The sequence below is a fragment of the Palaemon carinicauda genome, chromosome 18 (genome assembly GCF_036898095.1).
Source record: "Palaemon carinicauda isolate YSFRI2023 chromosome 18, ASM3689809v2, whole genome shotgun sequence".
NCBI classification, from domain to species: domain Eukaryota; kingdom Metazoa; phylum Arthropoda; class Malacostraca; order Decapoda; family Palaemonidae; genus Palaemon; species Palaemon carinicauda.
Genome location: NC_090742.1, coordinates 39,448,516 through 39,470,235, shown reverse-complemented (window position 1 = coordinate 39,470,235; position 21,720 = coordinate 39,448,516). Strand labels below are relative to the sequence as shown.

General features: G+C 46.5%; 1 protein-coding gene across 1 annotated transcript in view; it reads right to left on the bottom strand.

Moving 5' to 3' along the window:
* The window catches only part of LOC137657787 (uncharacterized), a 170,413-nt gene that overhangs the window by 110,399 nt on the left and 38,294 nt on the right, over positions 1 to 21,720 (bottom strand).

The window sequence follows — 21,720 nt, the reverse complement described above, 5'->3', positions numbered from 1 at the left end:
AAGGGAGATGTGCATGAGTGTTGTAATTCAAGAGGTATTAGTTTGTTGAGTGTAGTTGGAAAAGTGTATGGTAGAGTAATGATTAATAGGATTAAGGATAAAACAGAGAATGCAATCTTGGAAGTACAGGGTGGTTTTAGAAGAAGTAGGGGTTGTATGAATCAGATTTTTACAGTTAGGCAGATATGCGAGAAATATTTAGCAAAAGGTAAGGAGGTGTATGTTGCGTTTATGGATCTGGAGAAAGCATATGATAGAGTTGATAGGGAAGCAATGTGGAATGTGATGAGATTATATGGAGTTGGTGGAAGGTTGTTGCAAGCAGTGAAATGTTTCTACAAAGGTAGTAAAGCATGTGTTAGAATAGGAAATGAAGTGAGTGATTGGTTTCCGGTGAGAGTGGGGCTGAGACAGGGATGTGTGATGTCGCCGTGGTTGTTTAATTTGTATGTTGATGGAGTGGTGAGAAAGGTGAATGCTCGAGTGCTTGGACGAGGATTAAAACTGGTAGGCGAGAATGATCATGAATGGGAGGTAAATCAGTTGTTGTTTGCGGATGATACTGTGCTGGTAGCAGATACAGAAGAGAAGCTTGACCGACTAGTGACAGAATTTGGAAGGGTGTGTGAGAGAAGGAAGTTGAGAGTTAATGTGGGTAAGAGTAAGTTTATGAGATGTACGAGAAGGGAAGGTGGTGCAAGGTTGAATGTCATGATGAATGGAGAGTTTCTTGAGGAGGTGGATCAGTTTAAGTACTTGGGGTCTGTTGTTGCAGCAAATGGTGGAGTGGAAGCAGATGTACGTCAGAGAGTGAATGAAGGTTGCAAAGTGTTGGGGGCAGTTAAGGGAGTAGTAAAAAATAGAGGGTTGGGCATGAATGTAAAGAGAGTTCTATATGAGAAAGTGATTGTACCAACTGTGATGTATGGATCGGAGTTGTGGGGAATGAAAGTGATGGAGAGACCGAAATTGAATGTGTTTGAGATGAAGTGTCTAAGGAGTATGGCTGGTGTATCTCGAGTAGATAGGGTTAGGAACGAAGTGGTGAGGGTGAGAACGGGTGTAAGAAATGAGTTAGCGGTTAGAGTGGATATGAATGTGTTGAGGTGGTTTGGCCATGTTGAGAGAATGGAAAATGGCTGTCTGCTAAAGAAGGTGATGAATGGAAGAGTTGATGGGAGAAGTGCAAGAGGAAGGCCAAGGTTTGGGTGGATGGATGGTGTGAAGAAAGCTCTGGGTGATAGGAGGATAGATGTGAGAGATGCAAGAGAGCGTGCTAGAAATAGGAATGAATGGCAAGCGATTGTGACGCAGTTCCGGTAGACCCTGCTGCTTCCTCCGGTGCCTTAGATGACCACGGAGGTGGTAGCAGTAGGGGATTCAGCATTATGAAGCTTCATCTGTGGTGGATAATGTGGGAGGTTGGGCTGTGGCACCCTAGCAGTACCAGCTGAACTCGGCTGAGTCCCTGGTTAGGCTGAAGGAACGTAGAGAGTAGAGGTTCCCTTTTTTGTTTTGTTTCATTGTTGATGTCGGCTACCCCCCAAAGTTGGGGGAAGTGCCTTTGGTATATGTATGTATGTACGTATATATATATAACTGTATATATATATATATATATATATATATATATATATATATATATATATATATATATATATATATATATATATTACCTTTTTGCCATGAAATCTTTCTATTTCCATAACTACTGCTTTTCTCACCGACTATTCCTCATTCCTTCTTATCAAGTACAGTAATCAAGAGTTCTACATTTGATATTTTTGGTCTATTTCAAAGACATTAAAAACCACTTCATTCATAATCACAGAACTGAATATCACTTATACTCTAATCATGGCTCTTGACCTTTTATAAACATACCTTTCGAAATAGCCTTGACAAAGCCTAACTTGGAATCTTATACTGTTTAACCAATACTGTACTGTAGTTGACTGAAGATCATTTTGACATTTTTGCCCAATTCAGAGTAATGGGATTGTACAGTATAGTAGAGTAAATCAGAATCGATAAGTTTAGAATTAAAACCAGGAATACATAAAGCATTTCCAAAGTTCAAAGTTGTTGATATTCTCTTCCTTATTTTCAAAGTATTCCATAACTCATTTAGACATTGTAAAGGTCACACTAAATTTCAAGATCCAAATGTTCAGGCTGTTGCCTCCTTAAACATTTAGACTGCTAGTGCAAGTGGCTGATTCAAATATAATTCCCATTTACGTCTTCAAAACGACGCAATTTTAGTAATGAATTCAGTTGGTCCATATTCTAATAATATCAAGACAATTAAATACAAATGAAAAGAAGATTCGGCCCAAATTTTGAGACGATTCGTACCATTGTTTTCCAGATATATTGAACAAAAATCTTAAACAATATTCAAACTCTGGAACTTGTCTATATTAGAAGATTCATTTTTAATTTTAAATATAATTAGTGGATTATTTGCTTTGCAAGTTAATTGAACTTAAATCACATAACACCCAATTTGTAAGACGATTCGGCCCATATTAAGAAACAATTCAGCCCATGTTTTGAGATGTCTTAACAGCAGTAAGGAAGCTAATTGAAAATTAATTCAGAGTTTGTATAGATGAGTTCATGGAAAATACCTCAAAATTATTTTTGAAGATGAAAAAATTACAAACTTGGAAATAATTTGCAATTTTCCTAATTATACAAACCTTGAGCTCTTTATAGTGGATATTAGTTTGGCAAATACTGAAAACTAGCCAAAAGACTTTTAAGTGAGGTATAAATACCCACCACTAGTTATCAGGGGATAGGCCGGTCACACTGGTCACACCTACACTAGTAACATGGTGTCACTTTCTTATTCCAGGCAGGACTTTCTAGGGGGATAGGTAATGGTGGGACAAGTACAGTACAGTATGTGTAAAGAACTCAAGGTTTGTATGGTTAGGGAAAATGACAAATTTGGAAATAATTTGTATTTTTCCCAACGATACAAACCTTTAGCTATTGATAGGGGTATTATTTACGGAGAAGCTGAAAGGACGAGTCATTAGAATTTAGCGAGGGTTAACCACCCATCCCTCTAGTTAGTGGGGTGGTGGGGGGGGTAGTAACTACCCCTCTCTCACACACCTGTGACTGTACTTCACTTTGCTTGCTGGTATGATTTCAAGGGGGCCTGGGTTGACCCGCCAATCTGTATAAATAGCTAAAGCTTTGTATCGTTAAGAAAAATATAAATTATAACCAAATTGGTCATTTGTTTCTTAACTGGAAAACAAACTGACGTTATTTATAGGGACATGACTCACCCATTAGGAGGGCAGATGTCCCTGCCAATCTGGCGTTTTGGCTTTACCAGGGGATTCCCACTATGTGTGCTAGCACATAAAAGAGGAAACCCTAACACCTCGCTAATCATGCTATGATTGGTCTAAGGATTATGTACTTTGGAACAATTCAACACCTTCTGGATGCTCAAACAAGTAGTCTTTCTTCACAGCTTAAAACAAGCTTCTACATTGACAGCTTCTAACGTTGCTACGTCTCGCCCACGGACATCCTGAGTGAAAGACCGTCCATTGAAAAAGTCATGCTGGAAGCCAACATGCCCCTGGCCAGATGGACCACTAATGTCTTTGTTTCGGGAGACTTCTCCGAAACCGGCCCTAAGATTACCTCAGTCTCGACTGGGACACCACCGTTGACACATTAGCTGTCAAACTAACCTCAGAAATGATGTCAGAGGACTACAGTACTCGTACATTAATACCAAAAGGAAGGTTGTATATCTGCTCTCGTTCATCTACGACCCTATTGGCCTGATCTTGCCAGTCACTGTCCTAGGCAAGCTCTTCATTCAGAAACTTTGGAGGATGGATCAGAGTTGGGATTCCCGCTTAGCGCAGACTTGATCCGCGAGCTCGGTGCCATACTTAAAAGGTACAAGAGTCTTGACAACATCATAGGGCCTCAAAATGCACATCAGGGTCACCAGGCTTCGTTACATGTGTTTGCGGATGCCTCCAAGCAAGCCTTTGGAGTCGTAGCCTACATGGTCACAGCTGAAGGTAAATGCCAGCTCCTCACAGCCAAGGCACGAGTTACTCCTAAAAATATGCGGGAATTGGACAAGAGTCAGTCCAATCCCAAGCTTGAGTTAACTGCACTCCTGTACAGATGCCGACTGGCCCAGTATCTAACAGAGTTATGTCCTGAAACCTACATCTCTACAACAGTGTGGTCCGATGCCTTCATGTCCCTACAGTGGGTGCACAGCCGGCAGAGCACGTCACCAATAGGGTCGAGAAGATAAACCGCATAAAGTTGAACGGTCGGTTTTTTCTCAAGCACGTTCCCAAGTCATGCAATCCCACTGACCTGGTGTCACGGGAAGTAGTTACCAAAATCATCCTCAAGTCCAACTTGTGGCTTGCTTCAGGGGCCATCCTAGATAACAGACACCTCAGCTTATCTGGACCAAAGCAGGTTCCCAACTGAATTGGAGATAAAAGCTTGTCCCATCAGACTTTTGCAGCATCAGACTTAAAGGTTTGCTCATTTCACATCTCTTGATGAGGCGGTTAGGAGCTATGCAGCCCTGCTACGCCTGACAAGTGGGTAGGCCGAGCATAAATTGCCCCACTTACCGTACAAGTTTCCATGAAGACCACTTACTGCCATCATTCGCGTCTCACAGGGCGGCAGTTACCCCCACATATTACAACAATTGCGAGGTAAACCCACCTTCTTGACGTCTGATGAACGGACCATGGAATCCCTACATTGACAATAACGGGGTTCTAAGAGGTCATTCCCGCCTCAGTGACACACCCCCAGAGTACGGCTACATGGACCCCATTCTCCTAAAGTCTCATTGTGCTCTCTGGAGACTCATTGTTGCGCACTAGCATGAAGCGCCGCTGCACTATAAAACCTCCACTGCTTGTTCACTTGCGCAAGGAATTTTTTTTGGGGGGAGCTTGTTACCACTCCCATTCACACACCTGTGATTTACTGGCGGGCAAGTTTGTATAAATAGCTAGGGTTTGTATAGTTAGGAAAAATACAAATTATCTAGGAATTTGTCATTTGTTCCGTAACTGGAATACAAACCACGCTATTTATTAGGGGTGATTCACCCAATAGGAAGGGTGGACGTCCCTGCTAATCTGGCTTTTGGCTTTAACCGGGGGCTCCTTATCTGAGTATGTTAGTACTAAAAAATAAGGAGTCCCTGCCCTCACTAAAACCTTGCTACGCAAGGTCCGTGGCCTACGCAAGCTGTGTGTTGAGACATACAGAAGTGTGATCGCCTAGGTAAAGTTATTCCGAGTCTATTGTAGGAAAAACCTGATGTAACCAAGACTTTCCAATACCACCTCGCCAGAGTATGGGGATGCAACAGTATTAACTTAATACTAGGTACACAAGGGACCATGGTTTACCTACAGTGGTTTGAGGTCAGCTTATGCAGAGAACCCAAGATGCTGCTTCCCCACGAGAGGGTAGGATGAAAAAAAGAATAAGAGCCAGTCAAATCTTTTCATTCACGCAGACTAAAACCGGGTAACAGTGCCCTCAACCTTCTGCTACTTGTCCTATAAGGAGCTTGAGGTATACAACCAGCTGTTGTGCAGCCACCACAGGACCCATAGAGATCGTATCGAGTACCTGTGGGTCAAGTCTTGCAAGAGAAAGGTTGTGAAAGTCACCTGGAGCATTCACATCCTTTCTTGTAAAACCTGCGTCACAGAGTACTCTGCTATGGAGGTTGACCTTGTGATTCGTCATGTTGAGATGATGATTTGGTGATCCTCCTCTAGTCTCTCCTAGTGCTGATGACAAGAGAAGGGACCAGGGTAGGCTGTTGCTGTTTTCTTGAAGTAGAGTCTCATACCTTACCCTGGATATAGTAACGGATGATCTGGATCGTCTGTTACCAAGTGGAGACTTGTGTAGGATCCGTCACCTCTGGAGACTATGTCTGGCAACATACTCAGGGACGAAACTGAACATCACCTTTTGCTCTTCTCATTAATGGGCGATGTGGAAAGAGAGAGCATGAAGTTCCTTGACTCGTATGGTTGCTGTCAGAGTGTGTAAAAACATTGTCTTCTTAAATCAGGTGAAAATTTGTTGCCTAGTGAAGTGGAACATAAGGAGGTCTCTTTAAAGATCAGAGAATTTAAACCATGTTCCGAGAGGAAGGTCTCAATTCCGACTGGAGAAAGGCAAGTTGTATTCCGTATGAGTTAGGAAAGGTCTATCGATGAGAGAGGATGTCGTTCCTTTCAAGGTGAAGGTGAAGGATCAAGGTTGCGTGATCATCTTTACCTGTCGATACCGAATAGGGGATCTTTTCCTCTTGTATATACTCGAGGATTCCGCTATTGCTGGAATAGAGGTATCGAGTGGAGAGAGACACTTTCACATGACACCAACCACACAAGATGTTATACTGCCTGGTAGACTGATGCTGAGGAATTCCTCAGCAAAATTCCTTTTCGCAAAAGAGGTACTGGATAGTCTCCAGGCGTACAATCATAGCAAAGCTATAGCTTGTGGTAGGTGTCGAAGTGGGTTGTCTGTGATGTGGAGAGGGTTCTCTTGGAGAGACTATCATGAGCTGCAAAAGGTTTGGAAACCATTCTGCGTAGTGCCATAGCAGAGCTAGGAGAGTCCTTGAGAGGCTGACCGATGTTCAAGCCTTCTTGAGTGCCCTTCTACAAACAAAACAGGGACGAGACGTAAACGTCATTGTTGTACCCACCGTTGTTGGCCTGTTTTTTGCCAGAGAGCCTTGGGGTCTAGGGCTGGGGAGCAACGGCAGCCTGAGGTTCAGGAGCGTTGCAAACAGATCCCTAGTTGGAGGACCCCGTAAAGTTGGGACTTTGTTGGCTACAAGGTGATCCAAAGACCATTCAGTATACCTTATCAGAGATGCTGTGCACAGATTGTCGGCGAGCACATTCCTCTAGTCGGGAATGAAGCGGGCTGATAGTGGCACCGAACGGACTTTGGCCCATCTTAGTGTTTATACTGTTAGATGGGAAGAGGCAAAGAGCAAGTTCCTTCTTGCTTGCCAATGTGAGTCTCTATGTGGTGTGTGGTATTGTCGCCCATCACATAACTGGAACCAATGAGGCTGCTGAAGGACCGGAAAGTTGGCCTTCATCTCTTAAGAGATTTAAGTGAAGGTACTTCGGACTCTGTCCAGAGGATTGAGGTCATGTGGTGCGGCATTATGGTCCCTCCTCTCTTCTTTTGATGTGTTCTTAGCAAAGCATCAAGTCCGAGGGGTGTGGAAGGATGAGAAGTTTATACCGCTCTGTAGATTCTCTACCGACACCCATCCATTGAGATTCGTCCAAACTTCTGGTCCCAAGAGGGTCAGAATGTCTGGGGGATCGAGGGCTTGATTCCAGTCAGACTCAAGTCACTCTGGGATGGGAGTTCTTCTCGTTTAGAGAAAGTTTGCGGAGATTGGTGTCTAGAATCATTCTCAGATACACCAGTCTTCTGGGAGGGAAATAGAGAAGACTTCCGCAGGTTTGTTTTGATCACTGGATCTTGGTAAAAAGACTTCAGAAGTTCCGGTGCTAATGCAAGGTTGCCACTGAGTCTCCTAAGGTCAGTCAGTCGTCCCAAAACGGAGACAGAAGCCGATCCTCTGAGACCAGGATGGGTGTAGTGGAAAGACCGAAGCACAGTGCCCTGAACTGGTGTTTCTTGTTTGTCTAGACTGAATCTTTCAACCTTCCTAGATGGGCCTGTGTAAGAATTCTTCCCTGAGAGAGAATTCCTTTAACTAACAGAAGGAAGGCAACGCTTAGAATAGAATCAATCTGGCGATTAACGGTTGGGTGTCGTTGTTACTGTGCAGTTGGAGAGTGCTCGCAAGTAGTCCCCTGTCGACAAGCCATTGATGAGGGTTGTCGATCGTTTGCCAATCACTTTAGTGTGATGGCGAACGGCCAGTAGCGAGAAGTATGTTGTATACCTTCTGATCTAGGGAACTACGAGCAGAGGTTAACTAGTAAATCCGAGTCACGAACTGCTGGCGAATTGCCGATGATCGATGAATCGGCGGTCTGAGCCGAGGATGGTAACTGACAGGCAGATGAAGGCTGTCTGGTCAGTCAGCCAATGAGTTGGTAATCTGCTTTGAGAGCCCTGAGAGACAGCAGAATGGTTTAATAATAGTCAGTTGGTGATGGTAAGCCATTGATGATCAGCGATCGATCGCGGACCGGTGATCGGTGAGCTAGAGATCAGCAAGCTGACTATGGTCCCTCCTGGTTGGTCAGAGATCAGCAAGCTGACGATGGGCTGGTCAGACATCACCGAGCGGACGATGGGCTGGTCAGACATCACCGAGCGGAGTTCAATGATCGAAGAAAGATGAGCTGCCTGATCAGCAGGCTGATGACTGGTTATTGCCTAGCAATCGGTGATTGGAACGCTAGCAATCGGAGATCGTTAGTCATTGGAGGGACTAGAGGTCAATGATCACGCTGAGCTAGCAATTGGCGATCTGGTGATCAGCGAGCTAGCGATCACCAAACCGTAAACTAGCCATCAGCAAACAGTGATCTAGAGATCAGTCTGTTGATGCTTTCTTGTTTGCTGACAGTGGTTTGTCAAGGAAAAAGACACTTCAGAAGAGACAGGGACCAAGGATTCCCCTTAGAAGATGGAATCTTCAGGATCTTGAATCATTCTGTGAAACCCCTTTCCTCTTTTCCCGGAGGCCATTTTATGCATTTGAGGGGAGAGGAATGGGGCAATGGTGACCTGTCCAAAAAGTTTTATTCCTTTTTTCTGTCTATTGCGCCAGTGTGCAGAATACTAGTGCGATGGCACACAGGATGATGCTGATGTTCTGTTTCTGCTGAAGCGCAGTTTCCGGTGAATACGCAGAAGAGTGCTAACAGGCAAGCGCTGGTTCTTTCTGAAGAGTTGGCGCATTGGCGAGCGTAAGTGAGCAGAAGGGTGCTGGATATGAGAGCGCAGGAGAGCGCTGGCGAGCAGTAAGGCACTGTGTAGTTTTGTGCAGTCTCCCTACAATGAGCCGAAGCGTGTGACTGGTTGCGCAAGGGTGGGTGCATTGGCGCGCACACGAGGAAGACTGCTTGACGGTGCGGAAAACCATTGGCGCGCATGCGTGGAAATCCATTGGGGCGCGCGCGCGGAAAACTATTGGCGTGTGCGCGGAAAATAATTGGCGCGTGCGGAAGACCGCTGGTGCGCGCAAGACCATTGGTGAGCATGACAATGCTTGCAGGAGGGAGCTGGTGATCCTCAGAAGAGTCCAGGACCAAAGTCCAAGGACTAACTGTAGCGTAAGGTAGTGCTGGTAGGTCGGGAGATCAGCTGGCAGGACGACTGAGATGAGCCCTTTGGAAGGGCAAATATCCATGATGGAGACCGTAAAAGGTCCACAGAAGAGTCCAGGACCGAAGTCCAAGGACTAACTGTAGCGTAAGGTAGTGCTGGTAGGTCGGGAGATCAGCTGGCAGGACGACTGAGATGAGCCCTTTGGAAGGGCAAATATCCATGATAGAGACCGTAAAAGGTCCACGGAACAGTCCAGGACCGAAGTCAAAGGATTAACAGCGGTGTAAGGTTGCGTTGGTAGATCGGTAGGTCAGCTGGCAAGACGATCAGGAACTGGGATGTGTCCTTTGGAAGGGCGAGCATCCACCAATGGGGACCGTAAAAGGTCCACGGAAGAGTCCAGGACCCAAGATCAAAGGACTACCAGCGGCGTAAGGTTGCGTTGGTAGATCGGCAGGTCAGCTGGTAGGACGATCAGGAACTGGGATGTGCCCTTTGGAAGGGCGAACATCCACTCATGGCAACCGTGAAAGGTCCATAGAAGAGTCCAGGACCGAAGTCCACGGACTAAGTTGCAGCGCAAGGTTGCGCTGGTAGGTCTGCTGGTAGGATGATCAGGAACTGATTATGCCCATGAGGGCTGGTGAACCAGCAAGCTGGCCTTAGGAAGAGTCCAGGACCTAAGTCCACGGACTAAGTTGCAGCGCAAGGTTATGCTGGTAAGTCTGCTGGTAGGATGATCAGGAACTGATGAGCAAAGTGATCCTACGAAGAGGTGTCACTATGAGTGGCCTCTGTCGCGAACGAGAGAGGTGAACACTTCGTAGAAGAGACTTGATGACGCCCATGATGATGCCCATGAGGGCCGGTAGATCAGCAAGCTGACCTTCAACAGTAGCGATCCTCCGAAGAGGAGTCTCTATGAGTGGCCTCCCTCGCGAACGAGAGAGGTAAACACTTCATAGAAGAGACTTGCTAAGATTGTGCTCTGCCCCTGAAGGAAGAGAGACTCAGCAAGGGGGGAGAGAAGTCTGGGCGAAGGCAGCAACAGCAATCAGAGACGATGAATTTATTAAAATGTGGGAAGTTCTCTCTCGGAAGGGAGAAACAACCTCACACCTGGGGAGGAAACTTTCCCTCGTAAGGGAAGTTGTCCAACCCCTGGAGGCGAACCTCCTGGTTAGCGTTCTAAGATGATCTGAAATGCTGGTCATGTTGTCACGGGAGTACTTCTAAGAGAAGGGATGACGCCCATGACTACGTCCTCTGAGGGATGGCAGTGACAGCAGATTCCCAAGGCATGAACAGAACAGTCCTGCTTCGTCAGTACTCTTAGTCGAACGAAGAAAACTGCATAGTTAACTGGGAAAAAAATAAAATGAGAAATTCGTAGATAATTTGTATTTTCCCTAACTATACAAACCTTAGGTATTTAATAGGGGTATTATTTTCGGCGTAGCTGAAATGACGAGCCATTAAAATTTAACGAGGGTTTACTACCGACACCGCTAGTTAGCACACACCTGTGCTTGAACTCACTTTGCTTGGAGGTAGGACTTCAAGGGGGATGGGGCTGGTAGACAAGTTTGGTTAAATAGCTAAGGTTTGTATGGTTAGGAAAAATGTTATTTTCATTAGTAAAATAAATTTTTGAATATACTTACCCGATAATCATGTAGCTGTCAACTCCGTTGCCCGACAGAATTCTACGGAAGGGATACGCCAGCGATCGCTATACAAGAGGGGGGTGTACTCACAAGCGCCACCTGTGGCCAGGTACTGCAGTACTTCTTGTTGACACCACCTCAATTTTTCCTCGGTCCACTGGTTCTATGGGGAGGAAGGGTGGGTCAATTAAATCATGATTATCGGGTAAGTATATTCAAAAATTTATTTTACTAATGAAAATAACATTTTTCAATATTAATCTTACCCGATAATCATGTAGCTGATTCACACCCAGGGAGGTGGGTGAAAACCAGTGTACATGTATATCAAGAAGCTAAGTATCCCGTATTTCATATTATCAGTTATTCAAAATAACAATGAAATTATAAGTACCTGGTAAGGAAGTCGACTTGAGCCATTACTCTGCCTTAAATAAGTTCGTCTTCCTTACTGAGCGCAGCGTTCCTCTTAGGAGGCTGAACAACTCTAAGGTGCTGAAGTATCAAGGGCTGCAACCCATACTAAAGGACCTCATCACAACCTTTAACCTCGGCGCTTCTCAAGAAAGAATTGACCACCCGCCAAATCAACAAGGATGTGGAAGGCTTCTTAGCCGACCGTACAACCCATAAAAAGTATTCAAGAGAAAGGTTAAAAGGTTATGGGATTATGGGAATGTAGTGGCTGAGCCCCCGCCTACTACTGCATTCGTTGCTACGAATGGTCCCAGGGTGTAGCAGTACTCGTAAAGAGACTGGACATCTTTGAGATAGAATGATGCGAACACTGACTTGCTTCTCCAATAGGTTGCATCCATAACACTCTGCAGAGAACGGTTCTGTTTGAAGGCCACTGAAGTAGCCACAGCTCTCACTTCATGTGTCCTTACCTTCAGCAAAGCAAGGTCTTCTTCCTTCAGATGAGAATGTGCTTCCCTAATCAGAAGCCTGAATAGTAAGAAACTGAGTTCTTAGACCTTGGAAAAGAAGGCTTCTTGATAGCACACCATAAGGCTTCTGATTGTCCTCGTAAAGGTTAAGACCTTTTTAGATAGTACCTAAGAGCTCTAACTGGGCAAAGTACTCTCCAGTTCATTCCCCACCAAGTTGGACAGGCTTGGGATCGCGAACGACTTAGGCCAAGGACGTGAAGGAAGCTCGTTTAGCAAAAACCGAGCTGCAAGGAACATGTAGCCGTTTCAGATGTGAAAACTATGATCCTGCTGAAGGCGTGGATCTCACTTACTCTTTTAGCTGTTGTCAAGCACACGAGGAAAAGAGTTTTTAATGTGAGGTCCTAAAAAGAGGCTGATTGGAGAGGTTCAAATCTTGATGACCTAAGGAACCTTAGGACCACGTCTAGATTCCAGCCTGGAGTGGACAACCGACGTTCCTTTGAGGTCTCAAAAGACCTAGGGAGGTCCTGTAGATCTTTGTTGGTGGAAAGATCCAAGCCTCTGTGGCGGAAAACCGCTGCCAACATACTTCTGTAACCCTTGATCGTAGGAGCTGAAAGGGATCTTACTTTCCTTAGATGTAACAGGAAGTCAGCAATCTGGGTTACAGTGGTACCGGTTGAGGAAACTGCATTGGTCTTGTACCAGCTTCGGAAGACTTCCCCTTGAGACTGATAGACTCTGAGAGTGGATGTTCTCCTTGCTCTGGCAATCGCTCTGGCTGCCTCCTTCGAAAAGCCCCTAGCTCTTGAGAGTCTTTCGAAAGTCTGAAGGCAGTCAGACGAAGAGCGTGGAGGTTTGGGTGTACCTTCTTTACGTGAGGTTGACGTAGAAGGTTCACTCCTAGAGGAAGAGTCCTGGGAATGTCGACCAGCCATTGCAGTACCTCTATGAACCATTCTCTCGCGGGCCAGAGCGGAGCCAACCAACGTCAGCCGTGTCCCTTTGCGAGAGGAGAACTTCTGAAGTACCCTGTTGACAATCTTGAACGGCGGGAATGCATACAGGTCGAGATGGGACCAATCCAGCAGAAAAGCATCCACGTGAACTGCTGCTGGGTCTGGAATCGGAGAACAATACAACAGGAGTCTCTAGGTTATCGAGGTAGCGAACAGATCTATGGTTGGCTGACCCCACAGGGCCCAAAGTCTGCTGCAAACATTCTTGTGAAGGGTCCACTCTGTGGGGATGACCTGACCCTTCCGGCTGAGGCGATCTGCCATGACATTCATACCGCCCTGAATGAACCTCGTTACCAGCGTGAGCTTTCGATCTTTTGACCAGATGAGGAGGTCCCTTGCGATCTAGAACAACTTCCACGAAAGAGTCCCTCCCTGCTTGGAGATGTAAGCCAGGGCTGTGGTGTTGTCAGAGTCCACCTCCACCACCTTGTTAAGCTGGAGGGACTTGAAGTTTATCAAGGCCAGAAGAACCGCCAACAACTCCTTGCAATTGATGTGAAGTGTCCTTTGCTCCTGATTCCATGTTCCCGAGCATTCCTGTCCGTCCAAAGTCGCACCCCAGCCCGTGTCTGATGCGTCCGAGAGGAGACGGCGGTCGGGTTTCTGAACAGCCAAAGGTAGACTTCCTTGAGAAGAAAGCTGTTCTTACACCACGCGAGAGTAGACCTCCTCTCTTCGGAAACAGGAACTGAGACCGTCTCTAGCGTCATGTCCTTTATCCAGTGAGCAGCTAGATGATACTGAAGGGGGCGGAGGTGGAGTCTCCCTAACACGATGAACAGGGCCAGCGATGAAAGTGTCCCTGTTAGACTCATCCACTACCTGACTGAGCATCGGTTCCTTCTCAGCATGCTCTGGATGCATTCTAGGGCTTGGAAGATCCTTGGGGCCGACGGAAAAGCCCGAAAAGCTCGACTCTGAAGATCCATACCCAGGTAGACAATGGTCTGGGATGGGACGAGCTGGGACTCCTCAAAATTGACCAGGAGGCCCAGTTCCTTGGTCAGATCCATAGTCCATCTGAGAATCTCCAGACAGCGACGACTTGTGGGAGCTCTTAAAAGCCAGTCGTCTGACGGAGCCGGACACAAGATCATGGTACTGCTGCACAGTCTGTGAACTGTCAACCATGGGGAAGCGAGGAAGTACAGTGACAACCCGAAGCTGTCTAGACTGTCTGGGTCGTACAGACAACTCCTTATCGGGTTGCTGAGGTTGCCGCACTGCGTCACAACAAGTCACTTCTGCTGGTTGTTGAACGTCTTCCCAGTGACACACTGACTCCGTAAACAAAAAAATCCTCTAACAAGGACTAAGCTTGGACTGCATGTCTTGCAACACAGCTCAAGGTCTATGGGAGCAGGTGTGGTAACAGACGGGGTTAGCGACTGAAGTGGAACCATTACCTTCCCTGGAAGCATGTTATGCTTAAATAAAAGTCCATAGGAGGCTACGCAGCTAAAGGCTCCTCTCCAAATGACAGAGTCCTCAAGGGAATATCAGAAGGAGGGAGAAAAGCACTTTCTCATCTACAGGGACCATATCCGAGAAAAGCTAAGTTCTCTCAGTGAGGGTTTCACTGGTGCAAAAGCAGCAGACTAGAAGGCAACGTTATGAAACTGCTTGACAGTCTAGTGAGTTGGCAACAACCAAAGATGTGTGACTGAGAAGCATGCGGTAAGGTATGCAGAGCATGCTGTATGCAGAGCATGCTGTATGTAGAGCATGCTGTAAGGTAAGCAGAGCATGTTGCATGGCGTGTAACATTTCTCAGAAATTCCATGACCAGTGCTAGATTGAGTAATATCGCATTACTGTCCATTGAAAGTGCACGTGCCGAGGGAATTGATTTAGACTGTTTTGTTGATGAATTTGATAGCCGGCATGAAAATCGTAGAATTAAGCTGCACTAAATATACGTACTATAATCTACTTCACCTCAGGAAAGGGAAACTCGCCCTGTTGGCAACACTGCATTACTTCATGCATGCTTGCATGGGGTTTTAATATCAACATAATATTTACATTATATTCATAACTCATGATTCATTTTTGTTTTGAAGATATTTTTGCCATATTTTTGCGATTTTGTTAAAAATATATTGCAAGGAATACATAATTTTTTTTTTTTTTTTTTTTTTTTTTTAAGTAATACGAATAACCTCCATTATCATAATGTTTGTGTAGGCATACATGTATATGTTTTACAAATGCAAGTTATGAAAGTAATGAGGTGTTATTATTGTCATTTGTTATTTCAAAGTTGAATGGGAAGAGGCTCAAGCTGAGGAGAAAGTGGCAGATGCATGCGTTGAGGTGGCTGACTCATAGCATGAGGTTCCTGCCTCAAGAGTTGCGCTTGCCTCAAGGGTTGAGGTGGCTGCGCAGAGAGAGGCTCTTGACTCACGAGTTGAGGTTCTTGAGGTGTGAGCTGCGAGAGTTGAGGTGGCGGCTGCGCAGAACGCGACTCCTGTCTCACGAGTTGAGGTTCTTGAGGAGCTTGCCTCGAGAGTTGAGGTTGTAGCTGCGAGAGCTGAGGTGGCTGCCTCAAGGATGGTAGAGGTTGTCGTACCTCAAGAGGTTGCTGCCTCGAGGATGGTCTTACTGCAAGAAACTCTTGCCTCAAAGGAAGAGGAGGTTGTAAGGCATAAGACTCCTGTCCCCATTGTTGAGGAGGTTGTAGCGTGGTAAGAGATTCCTGCCTCAAGGAAGGTGGAGGTTGCTGCACAACGCTGGTAACTGGCAACTCCCAACGCGGCAGCTCACGCATGGAGGTAGCCTGAGGAACCTCAACCTCATACGTCTGGCAGATTGTACTGCGCAGAGGAGGAGGAGCGTTCGCAGGAGGAGGTGTATTAACCTCCTCTGCCTGAAACTCCTGCATCAACACCGCAAGCTGAGACTGCATTGACTGCAGCAAAGACCACTAGAGTTTAGGAAAGACAACAACAAACGGAGCTACTGTCCGTTGAGACTGAGGGTCTAAAACAGCTGGTGCGGCAACAGACGGAGCTACTGCCTGTTGCGATACCACCTTGCCCCTCTGGGAGGTGTGCAGTTGTCGTACTGCAGCAAGTCCGAACTGACCCAGGGCTAATGGCTACACCTAGGAGTTGGACTTGTGCGGAAGGGACCGACTTGCACTTAAAAGCTGCAAGATTGGTCCATGGTTTCTGCGAGAAACCTCTACCGCAGACGAGGAAAGAAAGGGCTCTCTCGTCTTTGTGTGGGTGGGGTGATCACGTCGGCAACGTGTGTAGATACACCCGAAACCACGGAGGGAAAACGTCTGTTCGTCGATCAAGGCCTGCTGAACCCATAAGTCCTTCGACATTACTTCTCCCCTGGGCTTGGGAGCTTGTAAGAGGTCCCAGACTAGGCGAACAACTGGCACGAACAGACGAACCCTCGAACGCAACACTGTAACACTTTGCGCTTATCACTTATCACTTTTGATTTTCTGTTTGCACTTATTTCACTGAACTCGAAACTTTAAGTGGTTTGTACCTGAAACACGCAATTCTATCCTTCCTTAAAAGTTAATAATTGCGAAAACAGAATTACAATGTAACAGAAAAAACTAATGAAAGATAAATAATTCAGTGGCTGGAAAGAGACTAAACACTAGATCAAATAAACTACGTTTAAAATATCTCACCGCATAAAGCTTGAGAACAAGAATAAAACTCTAGAAACGTTTACCTTCTTCCCCTAAAGAGACTAGGGAGAAGAGCAAAAACGATAACAACGTTACTCGCTTGAACGAAACGTTTATCCTCCTCTCTCTCCCTCCGTCTCTATCTCTCTCTCTCTCTCTCTCTCTCTTGACTTAGAACCTGAGAGAAGAGCCCAATCATATATATCGTTAAAACATATTATTGTTAAAGGAAAAAAACTGAAAGATTTCCCAAATAAAAAGTTCCTTTATTAGAATTAAAACCATTAAGCTAAGAAAGAATGAACAAAACGCTAGAAACGGTTTACTCTTACTGCAACGTGACACCGTGAAAATTCTCTCTCTATCGTAACGATAGAGCGCAAGTTGAACGTTCTGAACGTCAACAACTGCAGAGACAAAACAAAACGTTAGTTCAACTTTGAAAACAGTACGAGACCATCAAAGAAATTCTTTCAAAAACATTAAAATAGCATATGTTAACAGGTAAAACCGAAATGACGGGCTCAATGTTAATTAACTTCGGTACAAGAAAAGACCGCCTACTATTAGGAAAGGTCGAATATAAACAAATATAAAAATTAATTTTAATAAGTTTATAAAAAAGGAAGTTAATCGAAGAGGCCTATAAAAGGCGGAGAGATATAAAATAAATCTATAACTTTTGTTAAGCAAAATTAAGAAAGAGAGTCTATACTCTCTTAGACACCAACACTTCCGTCTAAGGGAAGGGTCGGCCATTTAAAAGTGAAAGAGAGTTCATACTCTCTTCGTCACCATAATTAATCAAATTAATTCCAAAAGCTAGCTAAGCTAATAATAAAACTTCCTGAATAGCGAAAGCTAAAATCTAGAGCAAATACATCACCAAATCGTGAGCAAAAACTCCAGAATCAACAGCGTATCCATGTAGGTCTAGCCGGAGGCACGACAGAGGAAAAATTGAGGTGGTGTCAACAAGAAGTACTGCAGTACCTGGCCACAGGTGGCGCTTGTGAGTACACCCCCCTCTTGTATAGCGATCGCTGGCGTATCCCTTCCGTAGAATTCTGTCGGGCAACGGAGTTGACAGCTACATGATTATCGGGTAATTTTCAATATTAAACTTACCCGATAATCATGTAGCTGTCAACTCCGTTGCCCGACAGAATTCTATGGAGGGATACGCCAGCTATCACAATACTAGAAGGGGGTGTACTTACCAGCGCCACCTGTGGCCAGGTACTCAATCATTTGTTGTTGACACCTCCTCAATTATTCCTCTGTCGTGCTTCCGGCTAGACGTTCTGGGATACGCTTATGGTCTTCGAGTTTATTCACGGATATTTGGTGAAGTATTCTCTCAGATTAACGGCTGTCGCTTTACTGGAATCCTTCTTATATTAGCTAGATAGCTTTTATATAATACTGATATAACGGTTAACGAATTTTGCTTGTTTTTGGATCACCCTTTGGCTAACTCTTTGAAACAAGATGTCTGACGTTTCGCAAGCCCCCTCCCATAGACGATGTAGGTCTTGCAATAGGCGTATTCCGAAGGCCTCGGTAGATCCTCACACCGCTTGTTCTGACTGTAGGGACAGGCCCTGTCTATTAGAAAATCGATGTGAGGAATGCGCCGGACTTTCGGAATTGGAATTTGTCCGTCTTTTAAAATATTCATCTAAGTTAGAGAGAGGTAGAGTTAGGAGAAGTTCTTCTCACTCTTCTATGTTTTCCTCACCTCATGATCCCCTACCTTTTCCTACCCCTGTAGTGGCTTCCCCCGAACCTACTGTGTGCCCTCCGCCTGATATGTCAGTTGTTTTGCGTGCTATTCAGGCTTTAGGCGATAAAGTAGAATCAGTGGTAAGTGACCATAAGTCTCTGATGGCCGAAGTTAAAGAACTGAAGGTCAAGAGTGCAGTGGGTGGAATTAGTGCCAGTGCTGTGACGAGTGCTAGTGTCGGTGCAGTGCCAAGTGCTAGTGGTGCCAGTGTGGTGCGTGAGGATTTTTCTGTGCGAGCCAGTCGTCCTCCCAGTCCGGGACCTCTTGCAAGCTCCCATGCCCAGGGGAGAAGCAATGTCGAAGGGCTTAAGGGTTCGACAGGCCTTGTTAGGCGCACAGAACTATCCTCGGTGGTTGCGGGCGTGTCTTCCTTAGACCGTCACTCCCACCTGCAGACGATTGAGCCCGTCTTATTCTCGTCCGCTGATCAACTAGCAGGGAAGAAACGTTGGTCTCAGGTCTCGAGACCGCTTAAACGTAGAGTCCAGTCCGCGAGTGCTCAGCCAGGTTGCAGTCATTGGCTCAGCTCTGACTCGCCTCAGTCATCTGTCGACTGTACTCCACCCAAGAGGAGTAAGGTTCTGCCAAAACAGAGCCCGACTGTGACTTTACCTCAGTCTGTTATCGTTTCTGCCGATCCCAAGTGGACCCTGCTTCAGTCCATGCAAGCTCAGCTTTCGGACTTGATGCGTGAGTGTCGGACTGAGAGTGTTGCACCTCCTCCTCCGCCTACACTCCCTCCGCCTGTTCTCGCTCCGCCTGTGCTCGCCCCGCCTGCACTTGCTCCGCCTGGTCGCAGCACCATCTGCCAGGCGTACGATGTTGAGCCACTTTCGGAGTTCGCTGTTCCCAGTGGTGTTCAGCCTCAGCCTTCTTTAAGGCAACCCTTGCTTTGGGATCAGGAGAGTTATTCCACTCTTCCTCCGCCTCCCCTTGCTGCTCCACCAGTGGTGCAACTCTCGGTTGGGGTACAACAACCTCTCCCCTCCGTGAGTCTGTCTGCTCAGCCATCGCTGCAGCGAGCTCAACCCCCCTCAAGGCAAGCTCCTCTACACCCTGGACTTGCGCCTCAGGAGCCTCAGCTTGCGAGAACTTTACCTTGTTCTGCGCAGCCTCAACCTCATCATGCTCCGCTCATCTCACAGGAACAGGAACGGACTACTCCGCCTCCGTCCTCCGCTCAGCTTGTGCAATCCTTGGGTTCAACCTCTCTTGCTAGGAGTCAACCTCCTTCACCCATGCGCCTGCCTTCTGCTTCGTCTGTTGTTCAGCCTTTGCAGTCTGAGCCTCAGGTTTTCCCTCAACAGTTACTGGAAGAGGAAACCACTGTTATTGTTCCTACCCGTTCTGACTCTGCGGTTCAGCATTCTGGTCCGATCTCTTCGCTACCCTCTGCTGATGAGGTGTCGGATGATGAGGAGGCACACCTTGATCCCTCATCAGACGTGGACGAATCTAAGCTTTCTCCATTGTCGATTGATTTTCGTAAGGTCTTGGCTCTACTCAGGGAGATTTACCCAGACCACTTCGTCTCTGCTATTCCCCGCTCTCCACCATCTGAGTTTTCGCTGGGCGTACAACAAGCTAAGTCCAACTATACTAAGCTTGTCCTAGCTAGATCCTCCAAGAGGGCTTTAAGGATCTTAGGGGAGTGGCTGCAGTCTAAACAACACCTTGGCAAGACTTCCTTCATGTTCCCTCCAACGAAGCTCGCTTCGAAAGGTTGCGTTTGGTATGCCACAGGGGAAGCACCAGGCTTAGGAGTACCTGCCTCTGCCCAGGCTGACTTCTCAAGTCTGGTGGACTCGCCTCGGAGAACTGCTATGAGACGCTCGAAGGTTTGTTGGACCTTCTCAGACCTGGATCATTTTCTGAAAGGGTTGTTCAGAGCATTTGAAATGTTCAACTTTCTCGACTGGTGCCTGGGAGCCCTCAGCAAGAAAACCTCTCCTGCGGACAAAGATTCTGCCATGCTAATAATGTCCTGCATGGATAAGGCCATCAGAGATGGATCGGGTGAGCTAGCGTCGTTATTTGTATCAGGGGTGTTGAAGAAAAGGGAACAACTGTGTACCTTCCTTTCCGCCAGCATTACACCTTGCCAACGGTCACAACTCCTTTTTGCTCCACTCTCAAAGTTCCTCTTTCCCGAGGAGCTAGTTAAGGACTTGTCGGCTGCCCTGATACAAAAGGACACGCACGATCTTGTAGCCTCATCGGCTCGTAAGTCTAAGGTTGCCACCTCAGTCCCCAAGACTTATCGCTCCCCAGTGGCTGATACCCCGGCTACGAGGTTCATACCGCCCTTTCGTGGTAGAGCCCCCAGCCGAGGAAGCTCCCGTCCAGACTCTCACAGGAGCAAGTCTAGGAAAGGATCCAGGACATCTAAGGGAAAGAACTGACTCTCAGATTCTCCAGACAACAGTAGGAGCCAGACTCAAGATCTTCTGGCGAGCCTGGGAGAAGAGAGGTGCAGACGCACAGTCTGTCAGTTGGCTGAGGTACGGTTACAGGATTCCATTCTGCCGCAAACCACCTCTGACCACATCGCCCATCAACCTCTCTCCCAACTACAAAGAAGAGGACAAGAGGCTAGCACTGCAACAGGAGGTGTCGCTACTTGTGCAGAAGAAGGCAGTGGTTATAGTCCGGGACCATCAATCCCCGGGCTTCTACAACCGTCTCTTTCTTGTGGCCAAGAAGACAGGAGGTTGGAGACCGGTGCTGGACGTCAGCTCTCTCAACGAGTATGTCACCAAGCAGACGTTCACGATGGAGACGACCAAGTCGGTCTTAGCAGCGGTCAGACAGGAGGACTGGATGGTCTCGTTGGACTTGAAAGATGCATACTTTCACGTTCCCATTCATCCAGACTCCCAACCTTTCCTGAGATTCGTTTTCGGAAAGGTTGTCTATCAGTTCCAAGCCCTGTGTTTTGGCCTAAGCACAGCTCCTATGGTCTTTACTCATCTGATGAGGAATGTAGCGAAATTCCTACACTTATCGAACATCAGAGCCTCCCTCTACCTAGACGACTGGCTGTTGAGAGCCTCCACGAGTCGTCGTTGTCTGGAGAACCTCAATTGGACTTTAGACTTAATCAGAGACCTTGGTCTATTAGTCAATATAGAGAAATCTCAACTCATTCCCTCCCAATCCATTGTGTACCTGGGAATGGAGATTCAGAGTCAGGATTTTTGGGCTTTTCCATCGGCCCCCAGGATAAACCAAGCCCTCGAGTGCATCATGAGCATGCTGAAGAGGAGCAATTGCTCAGTGAGACAGTGGATGAGTCTCACAGGGACCCTCTCATCACTGGCCCTGTTTGTCGAGCTAGGAAGACTCCACCTCCGCC